The 21,319-nt window shown below is 47.3% G+C and overlaps 1 long non-coding RNA gene and 1 pseudogene across 1 annotated transcript; both read right to left on the reverse strand.

Moving 5' to 3' along the window:
• Positions 1–1,615: 1,615 nt before the first annotated feature.
• On the reverse strand, positions 1,616–18,283 carry LOC134481148 (uncharacterized). Its single transcript, XR_015634584.1, has 3 exons — positions 18,208–18,283; positions 3,479–3,574; positions 1,616–2,275 (listed from the first exon to the last, which is right to left on the reverse strand). It is a non-coding gene; the product is annotated as an uncharacterized LOC134481148 (long non-coding RNA).
• LOC148002171 (signal recognition particle RNA) lies at positions 7,302–7,570 on the reverse strand (annotated as a pseudogene).
• Positions 18,284–21,319: the final 3,036 nt, after the last annotated feature.

Below are 21,319 nucleotides of genomic sequence, written 5' to 3' on the forward strand. Positions count from 1 at the left end.
CCCCTAAGTGACTCCAATGCAGATGTTGCGAACGTAGCTGTTATATTGTGTTACTTAGTGATTAATGGTGAGAAAAAGTCTCTACGTGTTCTGTACAGATGTCTTTTCAAAAATGACATAAAACATTTTTGACCCATCAATGGAGAACCTGGGTATAGGAATGTCTTATTTATAAAACACAAAATGTAGGCCAGGTGTAGTAGGCACATCTACGAGCCCAGCACTTAGGAGTCTGAGGTAGGAGGATTGCCAGGAATTTAAGGCCAGCCTGGGCTACATAGTGGCGTTGAGGTCAGTTTGAACTGCACAGCAAGACCCTGTCCCAGAAAGGGAAAACAAAAAAACAAAAAACAAAAAACAAAAAAAACAACAAAAAAAAGGAAGTATAGAGCCAGGCACGGTGGCACTTGTAACCCAGTACTTGAGAAGCTGAGGCAGGAGGGTTGTCACAAGTTCAAGACCAACCTGAGCTACAGAATGAATTCTGGGCTATCTTGATTATAGAGTAAGAACTTGTCTCAAAATAAACAGAAAGAAGGAGGGAGGGAGGGAGGGAGGGAGGGAAGGATAGAGGGAGGAAGGGAGGGAGGGAAGGATAAAGGGAGGAAGGGAGGGAGGGAATAGAAGAAATAAGGAAATGTTAGCATCAGGTAGTTTGGTACTCAACTGTAGTCTCAGCACATAGGAGACAGAGGCAGGAGGATTACATGTTAGGAGACTGCCTGGAATATAGAGAGAGTTCCAGGCCAGTCAGAGCTACACAAGTGGTGGTGGTGATGGAGGAAGAGGGGGATGGGGAGGGGGGAGGAAGAAGGAAAGCGAGGGGAGGAGGTGGGGAGAGGGGAGAAGGGGAGAGGGAAGGAAGCAGCTGTAGACACTAAACCTGGGCCCCTGACAGAAATGGGGACCAGCCCAGGCACCCACACAGTCCCACACAAGGTGAGGGACTTGGCCTGGGGGAGTCTCATAGAGCTAGTGCCCATGGCCTCACCTCTCTGGAAGGCTAAAGTCTTCAGCCCTGGGCAGCAGGTCTGGGGCAGGTGTTTGTTCCTCAGGGAGCACTCACTCACCTCCTGGGTCCTCCCTAGAGGAGGGAGCACCTCTGGGAACATGCTGTTCACCTGGGCTTTAAGGCTGTGTGCCCCTGACCCAGCCCTTTGAGGTACAAGATGGAATTAACCCCTTCCTTTCCCTAACTGGTGAGAATGCCAGGGACCATCTGCCTGAGTATCAAAGGGCTGCTCTTCTGAGGCTGTCATTAGGTATAAAACCCTGGGTGGTCAGCTCTGTGATGCTGGGTCATTGGCCTGACAGTGTCTGTGGTCAGTTTTAGCTTCTCTCTCGGCTCTATGAGACGAAATAAGAAAGAAGCAACAACGGGCTGTCTAACCTGTCTCAGGAGAAGGTTATATCCCTATCCCACCCCAACTCCCACAATTCATAACTTTGTTCTGTTGTCTTGTTTTGTTTTTCCAGACAGGGTTTTTCTGTGGAGCCCTGACTGTCTTGGAACTTGCTCTGTAGACCAGGCTTGCCTCAGATTTACAGAAGCCTGCTTCTGCCTCAGGAGTCCTGGGGTTAAAGTCGCTGCCACCACCAGGTTAAAAAAAAAGTCTTTTTTTATTTACTTAAAAAAAAAGATTTATTTATTACATATGAATACTCTGTCGCTGTCTTCAGACACAGCAGAAGAAGTCATCGGATCTCATTACAGATGGTTGTGAGCCACCATGGGGTTGCTGGGATTTGAACTCTGGAAGAGCAGTCAGTGCTCCTAACCACTGAGCCGTCTCTCCAGCCCCTATTTATTTACTTTTTAAAACAGACTCTATGTGTTTGTAGATCGATGAATCAGTATTTTAGACTGTATTTTGAAATAAGGCTTGTAGAGGGCAGAAAACACAATTATAATCCTGTTCTTTCCTAATTAAATTTTATCTGGTTTGGTTCCAATTAAACCCAACACATTTTTAAATTTATATATTTCATTTTATGGGCGATGAGTGTTTTGCCGGCATGTCTGCCTGTCCAGGTCGGTAAGCACACCTGGGGCTCTAGGAGATGAGAAAAGGGCATTGGGTCTCCTGGAACTGAAGTGACAGGTGGGTGTAGGAGCTGGGGACACGAGCTGGATCCTCCGTGCAAGGAGCAAATGCTTGCAAACCGATGAGCTGTCTCTTTGGACCCCGTGGTTAAATTTTAAATGCTCCAGCAAATAGACGTTTCTTCCAAGTTCGAGCTCTGCTTCTAGGTTCCTTCCTATTGCACACAAATGCTGTAAGACGACCAGAAATGAGAGAGAGAGAGAGAGAGAGAGAGAGAGAGAGAGAGAGAGAGAGATTTAATGTTGAATATGGACTCCTCTGCCTTGCAAGGAGGGAAGGGCAACCTCTCTTTCTCTCTTCCAGAAATTGTTTTCCCATGCATTCTGAGAGGCTCTAACTTCCAGAGACAGGAGAAAGTGAAATAAGCCAGTGCTCCCATTAGGCAAGATAACGAACGAAGTCCTAAAGAAGCTGGAGTCAGATGCCAGCCACTGTCTATCACAAAGATGGCGCCGCAGGCTTCAGAGTACCAGCCTCCTGTCTGACTCCACCTGGGCCACTTGCTATTGGGGTTCTTAGGCAAATCCACAGTTGTCTGTGCCTCAACCTCCCCATTTGTAAAACAGACATAGCTGTCATAACAATTTCTGAAGGTTTGGATGATATGGCTGAGAGATGAATAAAATAATTCACAGTGGCACTTGACACATCCCTGGATCGATGAAAACTCGCTTCCTTAATAACAACAGCAGATTACATAATAGTTACTAGTTCTTAATAATAATTAGCTTATATACATTACTATTATATTTGGGGGGCGAAATTTTGTTTTGTTTTGCTTTTTTTTTTAAAGATTTATTATATATGAGTACATTGTAGCTGCCTTCAGACACCCCAGAAGAGGGCATCAGATCTCATTACAGATGGTTATGAGCCACCATGTGGTTGCTGGGATTTGAACTCAGGACCTCTGGAAGAGCAGTCGGAGCTCTTAACCACTGAACCATCTCTCCAGGCCTAAAGGCAATTTTATTGTTACAAAGACTTGTTCTTCTGTTCATACACAACCTTTGATATGATCTTAGTGCAAAACAAACAAACAAACAAACAAACAAACAACAACAACAACAGCAACAACAACACCAAAAAAAAACCCCCACCCCACCCCCACAAACTTACCATAGTGTTGTTTCTATCTTTTTTTTTTTTTTTTTTTTTTTTAAAGACAGTTTCACTCTGAAGTCTTTGCCGGCTTGGAACTCATTCTGCAGCTCAGCTTGTCCTCAAACTCACAGAGATCCTCCTGCCTCTGCTTCATAAGTGCTGGGATCAAAGGTGTACACCACGACATCTGGCTTATTGTTATTATTATTTTAAATATTTCTTTTACATATGTGTGCCTGTGCCTGAGTGTGTCTGGCTGCATACATTACCTAAGGAGACCAGAAGAGGGCGCTGGACCACGTAGAACTTAAGTTTAAAGCGGTTGTGAGCCTTCATGTGGGTGCTGGAACCACACTGGGTGTCCTCTGTAAGAACAGTAAGGTTGTTGTTGTTTTGTTTGGTTTTAAACTGCGGAGCCATCTCTCCAGCCACTTTATTCGAGAGGGATGGAGGGGTGCTCTTACTGCCTTGCTCGTCATGGCTTGCTCAGCCGACTTATAGAAGCCAGGACAGCCAGCCCCGCGATTACCCACGGTGGGCTGGGCCCTCCCCCATCAATCGCTAAGAACCTGCCCCACAGGCTTGCCTACAGCCCGATCCTTTAGAGGCCTTTTCCCAGTTGAGGTTCTCTCCTCTCAGATGACTTTACTTGTGCCAATTTGACATAAAACTATCTGGCACAGTAGTCCAGGCTGGTCTTGAACTCATAGAGAGCTTCCTGACTCTGAGTACTGGGATTAAAGAACTTGCCACCATGCCTGACCCACGGGAACCATGTCCAGGGTTCTTAGGCTTGTCTGAGTATCGGAATTTCCAGGGAAGACGATGCCTGGATCTCTTCTGGTGGAGTCTTACTGATTTCACCAGGAGAAGCCCGGCACTCAGAAGTGAGATCTCAGAAACAGGCGCTCTGACTCGGACTCTTCCTAAATTGAGAATATCGTAAGCCAGGTGGACTGAGTACCCTAACCTCCTAATATGTACAGTACCCTGCACCGTGTCAGCTGTCTCTTCTCAGAATGGAGCGCTGACTGCGAGATGGTCTGGATGTCACTCTCCAGCACCATGAGGATCCAGCAATCAGTAGACCAGGAAGAGACAAAGCCAAACCTTCATCTTCCTAGTGTCACCCGGTCATGAAGTAGAAAAATCCCATGTTGACCGTTTTTTATATCAAAGACAACCCTCTCCTGCCCTGCCAAAGACCATCTCCAAATTTGGCTGTACAAATGATCATTGGTTTAAGATTTGGGTTAAAAGGGCATAGTTCAGGTCGAATTATATGCAGCTTGAACTAATATCCATTATTAACACATGAATAAGCCAATTTAGCTTTCATTGAGTTAGTAGAATGCTCTATCTATCTATCTATCTATCGCTACCTACCTATCTATCTACCTACCTGTCTATCTATCTATCTATCTATCTATCTATCTATCTATCTATCTATCGCTACCTACCTATCTATCTACCTACCTGTCTATCTATCTATCTATCTATCTATCTATCTATCTATCTATCTATCTATCTATCTTTTTTGAGACAGTGTTTCCCCATACAGCCCTGGTTGTCCTGGAACTCACTTTGTAGACCAGGCTGGCCTCACAGAGATCTGTCTGCCACTGTCTCCCAAGTGCTGGGATTAAAGGCATAGGCCACCACCACCCAGCTCAAGATTTGATAAGTTAAAAAACGTTTATGTATGAGTGTTTGCCTTCACGTGTGCATGTGTATTACATGCATGCAGTGCCCACAGAGGCCAGATTCCATCCCCTGGAACTGGTGCTATATACGCCACGCTGTGGGTGCTGGGAATCAAACCCAGGATCTCCTGAAGGTCAGCCATTGCTCTTAAGCCCCTGAGCAATCTCTCTAGCTCCTTTGGTAAGTCCAACTGATTCAACAAGTCGTTTGATTCCTTAAAATTATGTAGTTACAGCCCTGGGTCAGCTGGGTTTCTGAGGAACCGTGATTTTGTCAGTATTTAGACTCTGACATAATAATCACCCCAGGAATACACATTACTCAATTTCATCCCAAGCAGTTATTAAGAAACTAGTTATTAAATTTAAATGCTGATAGTTTTACATAGGTTTGATTAATTCATCCTATAAAAATTTGATTCCTCAGATTCACGCAGCTACAGCCTAAAGGAAGTCAGAACGGGTTGGGAAGTGACTTCGGTTTTAAACGTAATTTACAGCCTGAGTTTCCACAATGGTGCACATTACTTCATCCCACCCTGCACATTCACCCACAGACCGGTTATTAAGTCAAGATGCTGCTGTTAGAAAGAGAGAGATGCTCACATCTTGGGACTCCATGCAAAGGCATGGATCTGCTGTGTCTACTAAGCCCTTTAGACATTAATGGAGTTTGTGTCCACTTGACACCTTGTGTCACACTGCCCATAAGATGACCTGCCTGTGAGGTGACACACTCAGGCTCCAGTGACTTTCTCTTCACAGTTTTCACTGAGATGCTAGGTTAGAAAAGGTCCCTAGGGTCCCTTTAATCCCAGCACTGGGGAGGCAGAGGCAAGAGGATCTCTGTGAGTTCAAGCCATTTAGCTTGAACTCTGTAGCTCTATAGCTAGATCCTACATGAAGAGAGGGAAGGAAGGAAGGAAGGAAGGGAAGGAGGAAGGAAGGAAGAAGGAAGGAAGGGGGGCTGGGGATTTAGCTCAGTGGTAGAGCGCTTACTTAGGAAGCGCAAGGCCCTGGGTTCGGTCCCCAGCTCCGAAAAAAAGAACCAAAAAAAAAAAAAAAGAAGGAAGGAAGGGAGGGAGGGAGGAAGAAGGAATGAAGAAGGAAGGAAGAAAGGGAGGGAGGAAGGAAGGAGGAAAGAAGGAGGAAGGAAGAAAGAAGGAAGGAGGAAGGAAGGAAGAAGGGGAGGGAGGAAGGAAGGAAGGAAAGAGGGAGGAAGGAAGAAAGGGAGGGAGGAAAGAAGGAAGGAAGGAAGAGGAAGAAAGGAGGAAGGAAGAAAGGGAGGGAGGAAGGAAGGAAGAAAGGGAGGGAGGAAGGAAGGAGGAAAGAAGGAGGAAGGAAGGAAGAAAGAAGGAAGGAGGAAGGAAGGAAGAAGGGGAGGGAGGAAGGAAGGAAGGAAAGAGGGAGGAAGGAAGAAAGGGAGGGAGGAAAGAAGGAAGGAAGGAAGAGGAAGAAAGGAGGAAGGAAGAAAGGGAGGGAGGAAGGAAGGAAGAAAGGGAGGGAGGAAGGAGGAAAGAAGGAGAAAGGAAGGAAGAAAGGGAGGAAGGAAGGAAGAAGGAAGGAAGAAAGGGAGGGAGGAAGGAAGAAGGAAGGAAGGAGGAAAGAAGGAGGGAGGAAGAAGGAAGGAAGGAAGAAAGGGAGGGAGGAAGGAAGGAAGAAAGGGAGGGAGGAAGGAGGAAAGAAGGAGAAAGGAAGGAAGAAAGGGAGGGAGGAAGGAAGAAGGAAGGAAGAAAGGGAGGGAGGAAGGAAGGAAGGAAGAAGGAAGGAAGGAGGAAAGAAGGAGGAAGGAAGGAAGAAGGAAGGAAGAAAGGGAGGGAGGAAGGAAGAAGGAAGGAAGGAGGAAGGAGGAAGGAAGGAAGAAGGAAGGAAGGAAGAAAGGGAGGAAGGAAGAAGGAAGAAAGGGAGGGAGGAAGAAGGAAGGAAGGAGGAAAGGAGGAAGGAAGGAAGAAGGAAGGAAGAAGGAAGGAAGGAAGAAAGGGAGGGAGGGAGGAAGGAAGGAAGGGAGGGAGGAAGGAAGAAGGAAGAAAGAAGGAAGGAAGGAAGGAGGAAAGAAGGAGGAAGGAAGGAGGAAGGAAGGAAGGAAGAAAGGGAGGAAGGAAGGAAGGAAGAAGGAAGGAAGGAGGAAAGAAGGAGGAAGGAAGAAGGAAGGAGGAAAGAAGGAGGAAGGAAGGAAGAAGGAAGGAAGGAAGAAAGGGAGGGAGGAAGGAAGGAAGGAAGGAAGGAAGAAGGAAGAAATGTTGCTAAATTTCCTCCCACAGGAAGATATAAACATTGCCCCCTCATTACCTGTAAGTCCCAACAACAAACCAGGGCGTGACTCTACTCTGTTTACGTGTGTGTGTGTGTGTGTGTGTGTGTGTGTGTGTGTGTGTGTGTGTGTGTGTGTAAGTGCATAAGTGTATAAGTTTTGGGTAAAAAAAATCAACTCAAGGTGTTCAAAAGTCTATACAGCAGATTCCGACCTGGGCCGGTTCACCCCTCCTTAGGCAACCTGGTGGTCCCCCGCTCCCGGGAGGTCACCATATTGATGCCAAACTTAGTGCGGACACCCGATCGGCATAGCGCACTACAGCCCAGAACTCCTGGACTCAAGAGATCCTCCTGTCTCAGCCTCCCGAGTAGCTGGGACTACAGGCGTGCGCCACCGCGCCCAGCTATACAGCAGATTCCATGTCAACCAAGGCCACACAGTGAGACCCTGTGTAAAAGAAAAGGAAAGGAAAAAAATCCCCCAAAACCAAAAAATATTATTGCCAGGTGTGGTGGCACATGTGGAGGCAGAGGTGTGAGGATCTCTGAGTTCCAGAAGAGCCAGAGTCACATAGTAAGACCCTGTCCCCAAACCATGACAGAAACCCATTCTCTACCCAAACCGTTCTTTACTATAACCCCCACCAGAGACTGGCAAGACAACAGGGACCAAAATCCCAACTGCAAATCCAATTTTGGTAACTAAATTGTTTTGGAACAGAACAATCCCATATATTTTGAATTCTCAGAGGCAGAGCCAAGTAGCTGTGAGAGGGACCTGTGGCCCTAAGGCATCTCTCTTTAATGCCGCTGCTAGTGTCTGAAGACACTCATGTTTGATTTGGTTGAAGGATAGCAAAGAGAATGCTGTTCACGGCACCCAACGTAAACAGTTTCTCTGTTTTCCACACGCAGGCACAAGAGTGAAATAGTGCAATTTATAACTGTACGTTTGGGAGGACCTGTAGCTGTGTAGGATCAAAACATAAAACACATTTCTTGGGGCTGGAGAGATGGCTCAGTGGTAGAGAGCACCGACTGCTCTTCCAGAGGTCCTGAGTTCAATTCCCAGCAACCACATGGTGGCTCACGACCATCTGTAATGGGATCCCATGCCCTCTTCTGGTGTGTCTGAAGACAGCTGCAGTGTCCTCAGATAAACATAAATAAATCGGGGTTGGGGATTTAGCTCAGTGGTAGAGCGCTTGCCTAGGAAGCGCAAGGCCCTGGGTTCGGTCCCCAGCTCCGGGAAAAAAAAAAAAGATAAATAAATCTTAAAAAAAAAAAAAACAACCCACTTTTGTTATGCTACTAAATTTTCACTGTTTGGGGAATTCTGGGTGAGCAAAGACAATGGAAGGGGGCTATCACAAGAGACCCCTGTGCTTGTGTGGTTGTTGGTATGATTCTCATCGAGACGCATCTGACTGGTCCAAACTGTCCGCGGAGCACGATGCTTCTGACAGCATCGCAACTTGCTGATTGAGCTGTCACTGCCAGAAAAGTTTCCCTTGAGTTTTAGTGAGACTTCCTTTTCTTTCCCTGGTCACACTACAGATGGTGTATTAGGGTTCTCTAGAGGAACGAAGCCACCAGGATGAATATGTATTAAAAGGGGGCTCACTAGATTGGCTGAAATGATGCCGTGTAGCGTCTCACGCTGGAGAGGCTGCGAACCCGAGGGATAGCTGCTCAGCCCACTAGGCTGGAGGCCCCAGCAGTTCCGGGAGGAGCGCTGTCTTCGGTCCGCGGTGGACGTTTGAAGATGCCGGGACTTATGACAGCAGCAGCGGCAAGAGGCTAACAGGTTGTGGATGAATTTAGCGACATAACATGAAGGCACCACAGGCAAAATCAGGTTTTCTTTCTCAGGCTTACTTTTATCAGGACTGCCACCTGAAGGTGACCCTCCCTCCACGTATTTGGGGGAGGTCTTCCAACTTTAACTGATCAAGAAAATCCTTCATAAATGTGCCCACGGGCTTGCCTGTTGATTCCAAGATGAAGTCAAGCTGACATCCACCCTTAAGTATGGCAGGTGGGACTGGGTCTCATTAGCTACAAAGACAAAGGCGTTCCTCTTCAGCCAAAGGAGCCGGGGATGGGGGGGTGAGGGGTGGGGGAGGTAGGGGTGGAGGTGGGGAAAGCCCCACTCTGATACAAATGTGATCAAATGCATCTCCAGAAAGACCTTCCCCAAGCTCAACTGTGAATCCTGAATGTTTTATTCTACTACTCTTGCAACAGCTATGCCTGTGAGCCAAATACACAGGTAAGCATTGTCTCCTGCTTCTTTTGAGGAATCAGTTGGTATTAAACCTGGAAATAGAAGAAATAAATGGAAATAAGTGACACACACACACACACACACACACACACACACACACACACCATGTGTGGTGGTGCATCCCTTTGCTTCCAGTAGAGTTCTAGCACAACCAGGGCTATTTGAAAGATGCCTTCTCAATAAATAAATACATAAATAAGTACATACATACATACATACATAAATACATACATACATAAATGCATACATACATACATACATAAATACATACATAGAATAAAGTCATCTCACGAGGCTGGTGGAAGGCTCAGTGGTTAGAGTACTTGCTGTCCTTGCAGAGGACCTGGGTTCAGTTCCCAGGACCCATAAGACTCCTCACATCTATTTTTAATCCCAGTTATGAGGGATCTGATATCTTCTTCTGACACCTACCGTTTCCCACACCTACCCAAGCATGGGCGCTCACACGTGCATATAAAATAAAATTTAAAATATGTTTTCATAAATAAAAAGAAAGTCATCCAGTACATGGTAAGTCTTTAACCAGGGTTTTTGTCCATGGCAGGTGCTGAGTGGTTAGCATTATTGTAATTTGATTTTTTGGGAACACTTGTCTTTAAGGACAAGTGACTTCTGTTTATCTGCATGCACACATATTAGCATGTATAAACAGGGAAGGGTTTAACTTTCCTAGTCGCTCAAAACAATCTTTGTTTCTGAATAAAGTCACTGCAGTTCGCTGTTTACTGGGTCACCTGTTCAGACAGTTGGGAGGAGGAACACTAGTTGAGGTTTGAAGAGCCTCGTTGATCCCGGCTAATTATTAAGCTCCAAGACTCCCCGCTGGAATTCTACTCGCGGTAGCGAAGCAACTGTGGCCACGCCTGCATATTTCATCCCTCAACGAAAGGGCCAACAAGCACTAGAGAGCCACCAGCGTCACGGGACGACAGGGTAGGATGCGAAGCAACCTCAGGCTCCGCCCAGACCTTGCCCTCATTCGACAGGGGAAGCTGGAGTTTGAGGAGGTCAGGTGTGTGCACAGTGTGTGCAGGGAACATTAGGTGGGGCATCCCCAAATGGACATTTGCCTTTTTTCCTGGGCTTTACCCATCGCATTCATTATCTGCAGGGAATCTCCCCATCTATGAACCCCCAAATCTACCTGAGGTTTGAGCATTCTGTGTTTTGCACAGGGTGGCCTTGTGAGCCCCTTGAACACCACCACATGTGCCCAAAGCCCATGGAGGCTAGAAGGGGGCGTTGTATTACCTGGCACTGGACAGTATGAGCGGCCACGTGGGTACTGCGAATTGAACCCTGGTCCTCTGCAAGATCAGCAGTGCTGCTGAGCCATCTCTCTAGCCTGTTGATTTCTTTTTAACTTCTTTGCCTGGCTTTAGCCTCTCAGTCCGACTAGTAACTAAACTTGCCCAGTAAGTGGTGGGAAGTACGGACAGAATATGCAGCTTGAAAGATGGGTCCGCACACAGCTGCTTATGGAGACACCCCACCCCCACCTTCCATGTGGTCCAGGAGCAGAAGGCATTCCCATGTGCCGCTGCGCGCGTCCACATGCGTGCGTGCATGAGTGCGTGCGTGCGCATACTCAGTACCCTTGAGGGGCCATACAAGGACATTAAGTATACCTAGTTCTTCCATTTGGAAGTTGACAAAAGGCACAGTCAAGGAGCCTTCTAGAAGCCCGTGCTCATCTCTGTGGTTGAAGCTCCCTGCAGTGCCGCTGTCTTTAGTGAGGAGAGCCTGCATCAGTCCACGCGTTTCTGCCGGTTCAAACACGGAAGTCTCTCTACGAAGCACTGACAGTAAGGTAGCTTCGTATCCACCGTGTTTTCTTTTCTAGGGATGGCAGAACAGAGCACGACTCACCCTGCAGTTCTAAAAAGGACGTGGATTCTTCCTTCCTTAAAATCGTATGTGGAGTTGCCCTGCCTGTGGCTTCACGTACAGAGACAGCTATTTTTGTTTCTGAGCCGAGAAGGTTGTGTGCCTGTGTCTCTGACAAGAGTCAGTCAGTCTCTCTCTCTCTCTCTCTCTCTCTCTCTCTCTCTCTCTCTCTCTCTCTCTCTCTCTGTCGACCTAGATCCCCACCCCCCAGGCATTTAAAAATTTTGGGCTGTAACTTTGCAACATCATCTTTTCCCAGTTCCCCAAGGCACCATCATGAGTTGGAGAGAGGAAAAAATACCATCTAAGAGCCCAAGTGAAGGCCAAGCAACCCGACCAGAGCCACATGGTGACTCCGATTCCCGGCTGAGGCGGTTTCTGAGTCTGCTGAAAGGTAGCCAGACATATTTGTTCTTTTTGGAAATCTCTTAAGCTGTTTCTAATAGCAGCGTGCTCACTTAGCCTGCGTGGGGTTCTTCATCCAATCCTCAGGACTGAAGTAAATACATACATACATACATACATACATACATACATACATACATACATACATACATACAACCAGTCAGGCTAGGGGTACAGCTCTGGTGACACAGTGTTATCTAGCATGCTCAAAGCTCCGGATGCCATTCTCATTGTCACGTAAAGGGAAGTGGTGGCTTCAGTCTGTCATCCCAGCACTGGAGAGATAGATGCAGGGTGGGGGGGGGGTGTCAGGAACTGGAGATCATCTTGGGCTATAAAGTGAATTCAGTCAACCGACCATCAATCAATCACTGGTCAACATTGGATTAAAGAGGGATATCACCTAGTTTTCATTCACTATTCTGAATCAATAAGATGAAGATATGCCTAAGAACTGGGACATGGTATAATCAATGTGTCACCTTGGGACTCAGGAGGCAGAGAAGACGTACAAACGGCAGGAGGTGAGAGAGATGAGTGTCTTAGGGTCTTACTGCTGTGAACAGACGCCGTGACCAAAGCAACTCATATAAGGACAGCATTTAACTGGGGCTGGCTTACAGGTTCAGAAATTCAGTACATTATCATCAAGACAGGAGCTTGATAGCGTCCAGGCAAGCATGGTGCAGGAGGGGCTGAGAGTTCTACATCTTCAAGACTGACTTCCATGAAGCTAGGACAAGGGTCTTAAGCCCACACCACACCTATTTCAACAAGGCCACACCTCCAAATAGTGCCACTCCCTGGGCCAAGCATATTCACCCCCACCACAATGAGGTTATCAAATTCAAGGTCAACTTGGGACAGATCAGTAAGTTATAGGCCAGCCCGTGCTACTTGATCAGCTCCCCTCTCAAAAACCAACCAATCAACATAAACAAAGTATGAATGTGTGTAGGACTTTTTTCTGTACAATAAATCTAGAGAAGGCCATTATTAAGCAAAAGAAGCCTACTTGAAGCTGTCCCGAGCTTTTGAAGTTACTTAAATGAAGTTGGTCTGTGTCCTCATGACAACCATATTTTTCCTGCCCCAACAGTGTCCCCAGAAGAACAATGTCTGAGAGTAGTTACGCCAAGCCTGATATTTTTCTACTTGATATTTTTCACAATTTATATTGAACATGCCTTTCCAAATCTCATTTGCAGTTTTGATATGGAGGTCTATTGCAGAAAGGTATGAAAGGACCCCAGAGGCAATGGACCCGCTTCCATTTACCAGCAGCAAAAGCTACCACGTATGGCCAGTTGTCCATCCGTCAAGTACACCCTTGATATTCTGCTGTGTGGAAACTCACAGGCTTTGAGTCCATGAAAGTATCTTAGAAGATGCTCTTGCACAGGCATTTGGGCATTAACCTTCCCATGATGAATAATCTCGGATCTTTATTCTTTTCCCATCTCCGTGTGTGTGTGTGTGTGTGTGTGTGTGTGTGTGTGTGTGTGTGTGTGTATGTGTGTGCGTGCGCGCGCGCATGCACGCGCTCACGCACATCCCTTGCCTGACAGGACAACTTTCAGGGGTCAGTTCTCTCCTTCCTTCTACCATGTATGCTCTGGGGGTTGAACTCAAATAATGAGGATTGGCCTCAAATGCTTCTCCCTCAGTTGGTGTCTTGTAAGCTATGCATTATTAGCACATGAAGTCATGTAAGGGTTTCTCCAGCCACATCCTACAGCAGATTCAGCTCTGAGACACGGAACATTTAATATCCTGACAGTTAAACGGCGAGAGAGGTAATACAGTGATGAAATAAAAACGTGTCTCCCAAGACATGACTGACAGGAAGAAAACCCCCAGAATTCTTAGCAACATGGTGCTTTATAATTACTTCCGGTGTAAGCTAATGAGCTACGAGAGCCCCTCCCAGCTCCAGCACAGAAAGCGAACCTGACAAGAGCTGGGGGTGTAGCTCAATGGTTGAGTGCTTGCCTACTATGTGTCAGGCTCTGGATTCTACAATCCCTACCACATCCTACCAAAAAGGGTAGAGAAAAAGGAAGAGGCGGGAGTCGTTGTTGAGACAGGGTCTCATTGTTGTAGGCCTGACACTACGTGGACCAGACTGGCCTCGAACTCACAGAGTGCCTGCCTGTGCCTCCTGAGTGCTGGGAGTAAAGGCGTGCACCACACCTAGCTTTCACTTTTTTCCCTCATTTTAGTTTTTTAGTGAATTGTTGGGTTCCTCTCTCCATGGTCTCTTCCTGCCTTAGCTTCCCAGATACTGGACTGGTAGGTGTGCAGGCTACCATGTTGTGGTTAACAAAATCTCAGTTGTTTGGTTTTACCAATGAAGACCCAGGAGCCAGATGCTGGGGTGAAACGCTGCAAGAGCAGAATAGAGAAAGCACCCGTTGACCTTCCTCCTCAGCTGACATCCCAGCACCTTCTCTCGTGCAGTCTCAAAATACCTCCTTCCAGTGGACTGTCCCTCCCTTTCCATCCATCCTCCTATGCCCCCTCTCTCTAATAATCCTCTGTCCACTTCCTGTCAACCAGTTGCTCGCTCCGCCTCTTGACCTACAGTCGACTTTATTTAATCCAGTTTACAATATTCAAGCAGAAAACTCTCAAGTGAAAGGCGTGTGCGAAGGCTGAGCCCCACCACAACTAGAAACGGGTTGTTTTTTTTCTTCAGTGAATGACACAATCTCTTGGTTCACAGTGCGATCAAAAATCCTTCAGCACCGTCACATGCCAGCCTAACCCCATCTTATGATGTGTTCGCTCTCATCCTAAAATGAAGACCTCTGCAGTCTACGTATTTTGATCTAAAAATCACTGAAGGGAAAGTATCCAAGAAAGCGAAGGTGAATTCCCCACATGTTCTTGTTGAGCAGTGATTGTGATTTGTGGAGGCCCTAACTTCCATTTTGTTACCCTTATACCTGAACTTGTGAGGGGAAAAAAAAAAAACTACAGCAAGGGACAGAAAATGCGAAACTTCTAAACCTCTTGTTCTATTACATTAGTTAGACCTTTTTGTTTATTTGTTTTGTTTGTTTGTTTGTTTTTTTAAGACAGGGTTTCTCTATAGCATTGGCTATCCTGGAACTCGCTCTGTAGACCAGGCTGGCCTCAAACTTCTAGAGAGATCTGCCTGACTTTTTGTTTCCCAAGTGCTGGGAATTAAAGGCATCTGCTACTGTTGGGGTCTGGAAATCACCACACAAATCACTCAAACACCAATTTCAGTCAAATAGAAATGGTTTATTGAGGGGTCGGGGATTTAGCTCAGTGGTAGAGCACTTGCCTAGCAAGCGCAAGGCCCTGGGTTCGGTCCCCAGCTCAAAAAAAAAAAAAAAAAAAAGAAAAGAAAAGAAATGGTTTATTGAATGCTGTACCTCATGACTGATCAGGGTCACATTCCAGGCTTGAGAGCTGAACTGTGACCCCAAGTTAAGGTTCTACAGGGCTTTTTAAGCCTGAGAGCTACAAAGATCTATGCCAAGTTACTTCACCAATTAGGATTTAGGAACATGTCTTTGTTGTACATGTATCCTGCTCCCATTGGTTGAGGTATTCAACTGTGGTAGGGATCTTGCCCTGTGTGGTGGTTTGAATATGCTTGGCCCAGGGAGTAGCATTACTGGGAGGTGTGGCCTTGTTGGAGGAAGTGTGTCACTGGGGGGCGGGCTTAGAGAGACCTTCCTCTTAGCTGCCTGGAAATCAATCTTCCCTCACTTGCTCTCAGAACAAGATGTAGAACAATCAGCTCCTCTAGCACCATGCTTCCCTGGGTACTGCCATGCTCCCGCCTTGATGATAATGGACTGAACTTCTGAACTGTAAGCCAGACTCAGTTAAATGCTGTACTTTATAAGAGTTGCCTTGGTCATGGTGTCTCTTCATAGCAATGGAGACCCTAAGACACTTTGTCTAACATTCATGTCAAGGTCAACAAGGATGGGACTTGTCTAACATTCGTGCCTTAACTTGCCATCCAGGATGTCAGTTACCCACGTACATGTCTCTTTCTGCCAACTAGGATGTCAATTCCTGGGTAGGTCTTGGGAGTTTTGACCCCTACTCAAATTGGAAGTCTTATTCGAAATAGTGTCTTATCTCTCTTATGTTGGGGGTCCATCACAGAGGTGGCTTCTAAAAGCTCATAGACAGATGCAGGAAGTGCTGTTGGGTGGTTGGTTCCAGTACAGGCTTATTGTGGGTAACTAGACAAAGCAGTTCTACTGACTTCTATCATGATTGGTTTCCAAGGGCACAGAAAATAACAGAATATGTACTCAACTTGGGCATGAGGAAGTTTCCTAGCAATAGCAGAAACATAGGAGAAAGTTTCCTTATAATGGCAGGTGAGTCAGGTAACAGTCACCTAGGACTCGACATCCCATCTAGGCCTTGATGTTTTACCTAGGCCTTAACAGCCACCACTGCCAGACTAGAGTTTTGAAAAGATTTATGTTTTGATTTTATGTGTCTGAGTGTTTTTGCCTGCTTGGGCACCCTGTGCCTGCAGAGGTTAGAAGAGGACATCAGATGTCCAAGAATCTGATGCCGCCTTCTTGTTTCTATGGGCGCTGCATGCACAGAGTACACATACATACCACGAAGGCCAAACACCATATACCCAGACGACGACGACAACAACAACAACAACAATTGGGACTGGGTGTGGTGATGCGTTCTATAATCCCAGCACTCAGGAAGCAGAGGCAGGCAGATCTTTGTGACTTGGAGGCCAGCCTGGTCTACAAAGTGAGTTCTAGGGCAGCCATGGCTACATAGTGATATCCTGTTTCAAAACAGACAGACAAATTGGGGGCAGGGTGCTGGCGAGATGGCTCAGTGTTTATGAGCACTTGTCACATCTACTGTGCATAGATTTTTGCCTACAGACTTGAGGTGTCCGGTGGCTAGGTAGAGTCTTGCTTCAAAGACACCAAGAGCAGCTTCCCTTGAGAAAAGTCAGTTTGGAAATTGTCATCACTAAATTCAAAATTTAAACAAACAAACCCACTAGACAATGGGTCGGGCCCAGCAATGGGGAGGCAGACACAGGTGAGTCTTAATAAAACAAGCCAACCAACACACCAGAAAAACAGCAAACCCAGTCAATACCACCCCTGGAGCTCCTGCACACAACCTCTGAGAGAGAGGGCAGGGTCCCAGGGCATCAAGCTATAAGGCTGATTGGGACATAGCTTAGCGGAGCTCTGGTTTTCTCCTGCAGAGCTCACCTTATGAAGGCCTCACTAGTTGGTACTGTTCATTTAATGAAACAGGCATAGCTTTTCCTTTTTTTATTTCGGATGTGGATAAGATGTGGCAAGAAGCACTTTAAAAAATTGTTTTTGGGGGTTGGGGATTTAGCTCAGTGGTAGAGCGCTTGCCTAGGAAGCGCAAGGCCCTGGGTTCAGTCCCCAGCTCCGAAAAAAAGAACCAAAAAAAAAATTGTTTTTGATTGTGCCTATTAATTTTCCTTATCATTCAGGGCTGTCTTATTCTGGGATGGTCTTTGGGCCAGTGCTAAGCGTGTGATTATCTGGTCTTTGAGCTAATTTAAAAGAATATAACAACAACAACAACAACAACAATAATAGCATTTGAGGATATTCCTACGTTGGGTTTGCCTGTTCTGAAGTGTCAACGCTGTTTTAGATCAGAAATGATCGCTCTCATTGCAGGACGTTCAGATGTACACATGTACACACTAAGATCTACACACGACATGTGAGATTTACTAGCCCACAACATGATAAATATCCTAAGGCGAGAAGTTTGCCAGTCTCTAGGCTTTCCCGCTGGTGTGGTTTTATCGAATTGCTTTATGCAGAACGGCTATAGGCTAGCTAGACGTTATTATTATTTCCAGCATCAACACTCCACTCTGAGAGAACTGGCACCGTGTTCGGGGATGTTGACTTAACTAATTACTAGCAAAGTTAAAGATAACCTCTCCTTTTAAGTCAGTCTCTCTCTCTCTCTCTCTCTCTCTCTCTCTCTCTCTCTCTCTGCAACGTCATCGAGCGAGGCAATGTTAACCCACCACAAGGGAAACCGATCAAAGTCAGCGAAGAGTCGCGGTTTCACCCGTGGAGCACGCAGGAGCAGAGAAGCTTAAAGCACAGCGGGGTACGGGGCTCAGACCACGGCAGCCTGTAGGACCCGGGCTGTGGCTCAGAGCTGTGTGATATCTGGACTCTGCCTTGGGAATTGGAGTTCTCCAGAGTAAAACCCAGGAAGAGCACCACCGGAGGCTGCGGAATCCCGGGAAGCCCTGCTCCCCGGGAGCCCACGGAGCCTTCCAGGAGCGTGTGATTGATGGACAGACTGACAGGCAGCAAAGACCAGGCTCTGGAAGGTCTAGGATTCCGTGGCTGCCCCGCCTCCCCCTTAACCTCCCTCTTCCATGCCCGACTACCTGAGGCTCTGAGACTTCCCGCTTCCTGGTACAGACTCCTTGGATGTTCGCTTCCGCTCTCTCCCCTCCAACGACTACCCTCCCTTCTACCCCCTCTCCTCCCCCTCGCTTCTCCCCTCCCCTTTCCTCCCTTTTCACCCCTCCCTCTATCCTCTCCCCACTTCATCTCCCTTTCTTCCTTCCCCACTCCTCTCCATCTTTCCCTCACTTTTCCACTCCCCTCCCCCTCCCTTTCCTCCCCTTACCACCCCTTCCTCACCTTTTCTCAGTCCCCTCCCTCCTCTCTTTCCCCTTTCCCTCGCTCTCCCTCTCTTCCTCTCTCCTGCCGGGCTGCTTAGCTGCGGCTGGGTTTCGCTCATACACACTTGGGCACAATGTGGTTCTTAGGGTTTGGTCTCGTGCGGCTCCCCTTCGCGTCCCCGGCCCTGCAGACCCGTGTCTAGGTCCCAGCTCGCCTGCTGCCTCGTTTCTGTGTCTGCATTGTGAGGCGGCGCCGGGCAGCCACGCGTTTTATTTTGAAGAAAGGGACCGAGGGAGGCGGGAAAGCTGCCCTTACAGCCGAGTCTGGTATTTGCATAGCTGTGCACAAGGTGGATGTAAGGTGTCCTCAATAAAAGTCAAGGTGAGACCGCCCAGGGAAGAAAGTGGGTGGTATTTCGGCTCTTAAGATTGATAGCGACTTTTTTGGTCTTCAGGGATCCACTGTCCCAACTCGGATGCTTGGAACCTGGGTGCGATGAGGGCCAGCTGGGTCTCACAGCCGGCACGCAGTAAAAACTAGCTGACATGCCAGGCACCCAGCTAACCGCCTCTCGGACTTTACTGGCATCTATCTTAGTAACAATGTATGCATCTCCTTTAGTCCCAGTTTGGCTAGACTGATGTGTGGGTAAGCTAAGGGGACTTGGCCACGGCCGCACAACTCTTCCTGGTTCTCTGGGTCTCAAATCTGACTCCAACATCGCAGCTACAACTTAAGTGTCTGGGAGGCTTTGGGCAACCTGGTCTGGCCCCAGACAAGCTGAACAACACCTAGTTGAGAGTACAGGCCAAGTTAGAGATTTACAATGGACACACTCAGCTCAGCTGCCTCGTCAACCCCCAGGGTGCTGCCACAGCCAAGTGTGTGATTGGCTGCAGAACTCACGGCACCCTGCGGTATCTGAGGGAATTTCCCAGGGCGCTAGACTAGTATCCCTGTGCAAAATGACTGCATTGTCCAACAAGGTTTTAAAAGTCGCCCAAACGCTCACATTCAGTAAAGACAGTACTGGAGATTGAGGGGTCCATCCAGCTAAAGTCTTAAAGGTTTACCAGACATCTCTGATGTACTCTAGACAGACAAGGTCTTGGAACAAACGGAGATTTTTGACCCTGAGGCTATTTTTCTAGGTGTTTGCTTTGGAGATGAGGAAGGTAGGTGCTTGGGAGGAGACAAGATGACAGGGCCGTTTAAGGTCCAACATGAATGTTTGCCTTTTTCTGTTTTACTCCAGCGCGTAGAAAACATCTGTGTAGTGGTGCATGCCTTAATCCCAGCACTTGGGAGGCAGAGGCAGGCGGATCTCTGAGGTAGAGGTCAGTCTGGTCCACAGAGTGAGTTTGAGGACAGCCAGGGCTACACAGAGAAACCCTGTCTCAAAAACAAAACAAAACAACAACAACAAAAACAAAAAAAAAAAAAAAAGAAAGAAAAAAAGGGGTTGGGGATTTAGCTCAGTGTCCACACATGTTCCAACAGAGGGCAGAGGGAAGTGTTCAGTTAGAGTAGCACTTCAGGGTGCACAAAGGTGGCTTACTTATTTTTTATTTATTTTTTTGGAGACAGTCTATGTGGTCTTGCTGAGCCTGGAACTTTCCATGTAAACCCGATTGGCCTCAAACTCACTATAATCCTCCTGCCTCTGACTACAGAGTGGGAGCTGCCATGCTATGCCTTTCTAGGGATGCTGGGAAGTTCTCTTGGCCTTTAGTCCCTCTCCATTATTTTACATTAAGAACTGAAGCCATCAGTCAGGACCCTTACTGTACCTTGATACCCAAGCCTTGGTAGTGGGAGGCAGAGGCCTATCTGTAGCTTCTTACATAGATAATCAAGTAAAGAAGGAAATGGGTTCCGTGTACCAGCGCTTCAACTATGGAAGGGGCCTCTGGACCGTTTTACGACAAAGTTGGCCATTTCCTCCAGGGGTGGTCAGCTTTTCCTTGATTTCATTGTATTTAAAAAATATATATATTTTTATGTGTATGGGTTTTTGCCCGCATGCATGTCTGTGTACCATGTGGATACTTGGCGCCTATGGAGGCAAGAAGGCTTCTAATGCCTTGGAACTGGGGTTACAGACAGTTGTGGGCCTCATGTGGGTGCTGAAGACTGACCTCTCAGCAAATGGTTTTAATTGCCTCGCCGTCTCTCCAGTGCCTGCTCCAGCCCCCATTGCTTTTTAACTGCATTTCTCACCTCTAACTTCAGGACATTTTCTGTCTTAGGGTTTTATTGCTGTGAAGAGTCATCACGACCACAGCAACTCTGATGAAGGCAAACATTTAACTGGGGCCAGAGGGTCAGTCCATTATCATCTCGGCAGGAAACATGGCAGCGTCCAGGCAGCCATGGTGCTGGAAGAGCAGCCTCCTGATCTGCAGGCAGCCAGGAGGAGGCTCTCTTTTCCGCACTGGGTGGAGCTTGAGCATAGGACCTCAAAGCCCGCCTACACAGTGACACACTTCCTGCAACAAGGCCACCCCTCTTAATGGCGCTGCTACCGATGGGCCAAGCATATTCAAACCACCACATTCTCCATTCACGAGGACCTGGTTCTCATGACCCAATCACTTCTCAGTAGGCCCGGACTGAGCATTACTATATGGGCCTTTGAGAATCTGAGTCACGGTGCCACAGCAAGGTTAGAACCCTAGAGGGTGGTCAGACTTTGTTTTCGCTAGGTAGTGCGCTGGAGAGATGAACAAGGGAGGCAATGAACTACCACGTGTGGAGTCCTTCCCTCTGCAAGCACTGAGGCTCAAAGCCACGTCCCCACCTAGCGCCTGCTGCTCTCTGTGCTGGTAACTGGCCTGGGTACCCTTGCTGATGCCTTAGGCCCATTTTTCA

The sequence above is a fragment of the Rattus norvegicus genome, chromosome 12 (assembly GCF_021556685.1).
Source record: "Rattus norvegicus strain SHRSP/BbbUtx chromosome 12, alternate assembly SHRSP_T2T, whole genome shotgun sequence".
In the NCBI taxonomy this organism is placed as follows: domain Eukaryota; kingdom Metazoa; phylum Chordata; class Mammalia; order Rodentia; family Muridae; genus Rattus; species Rattus norvegicus.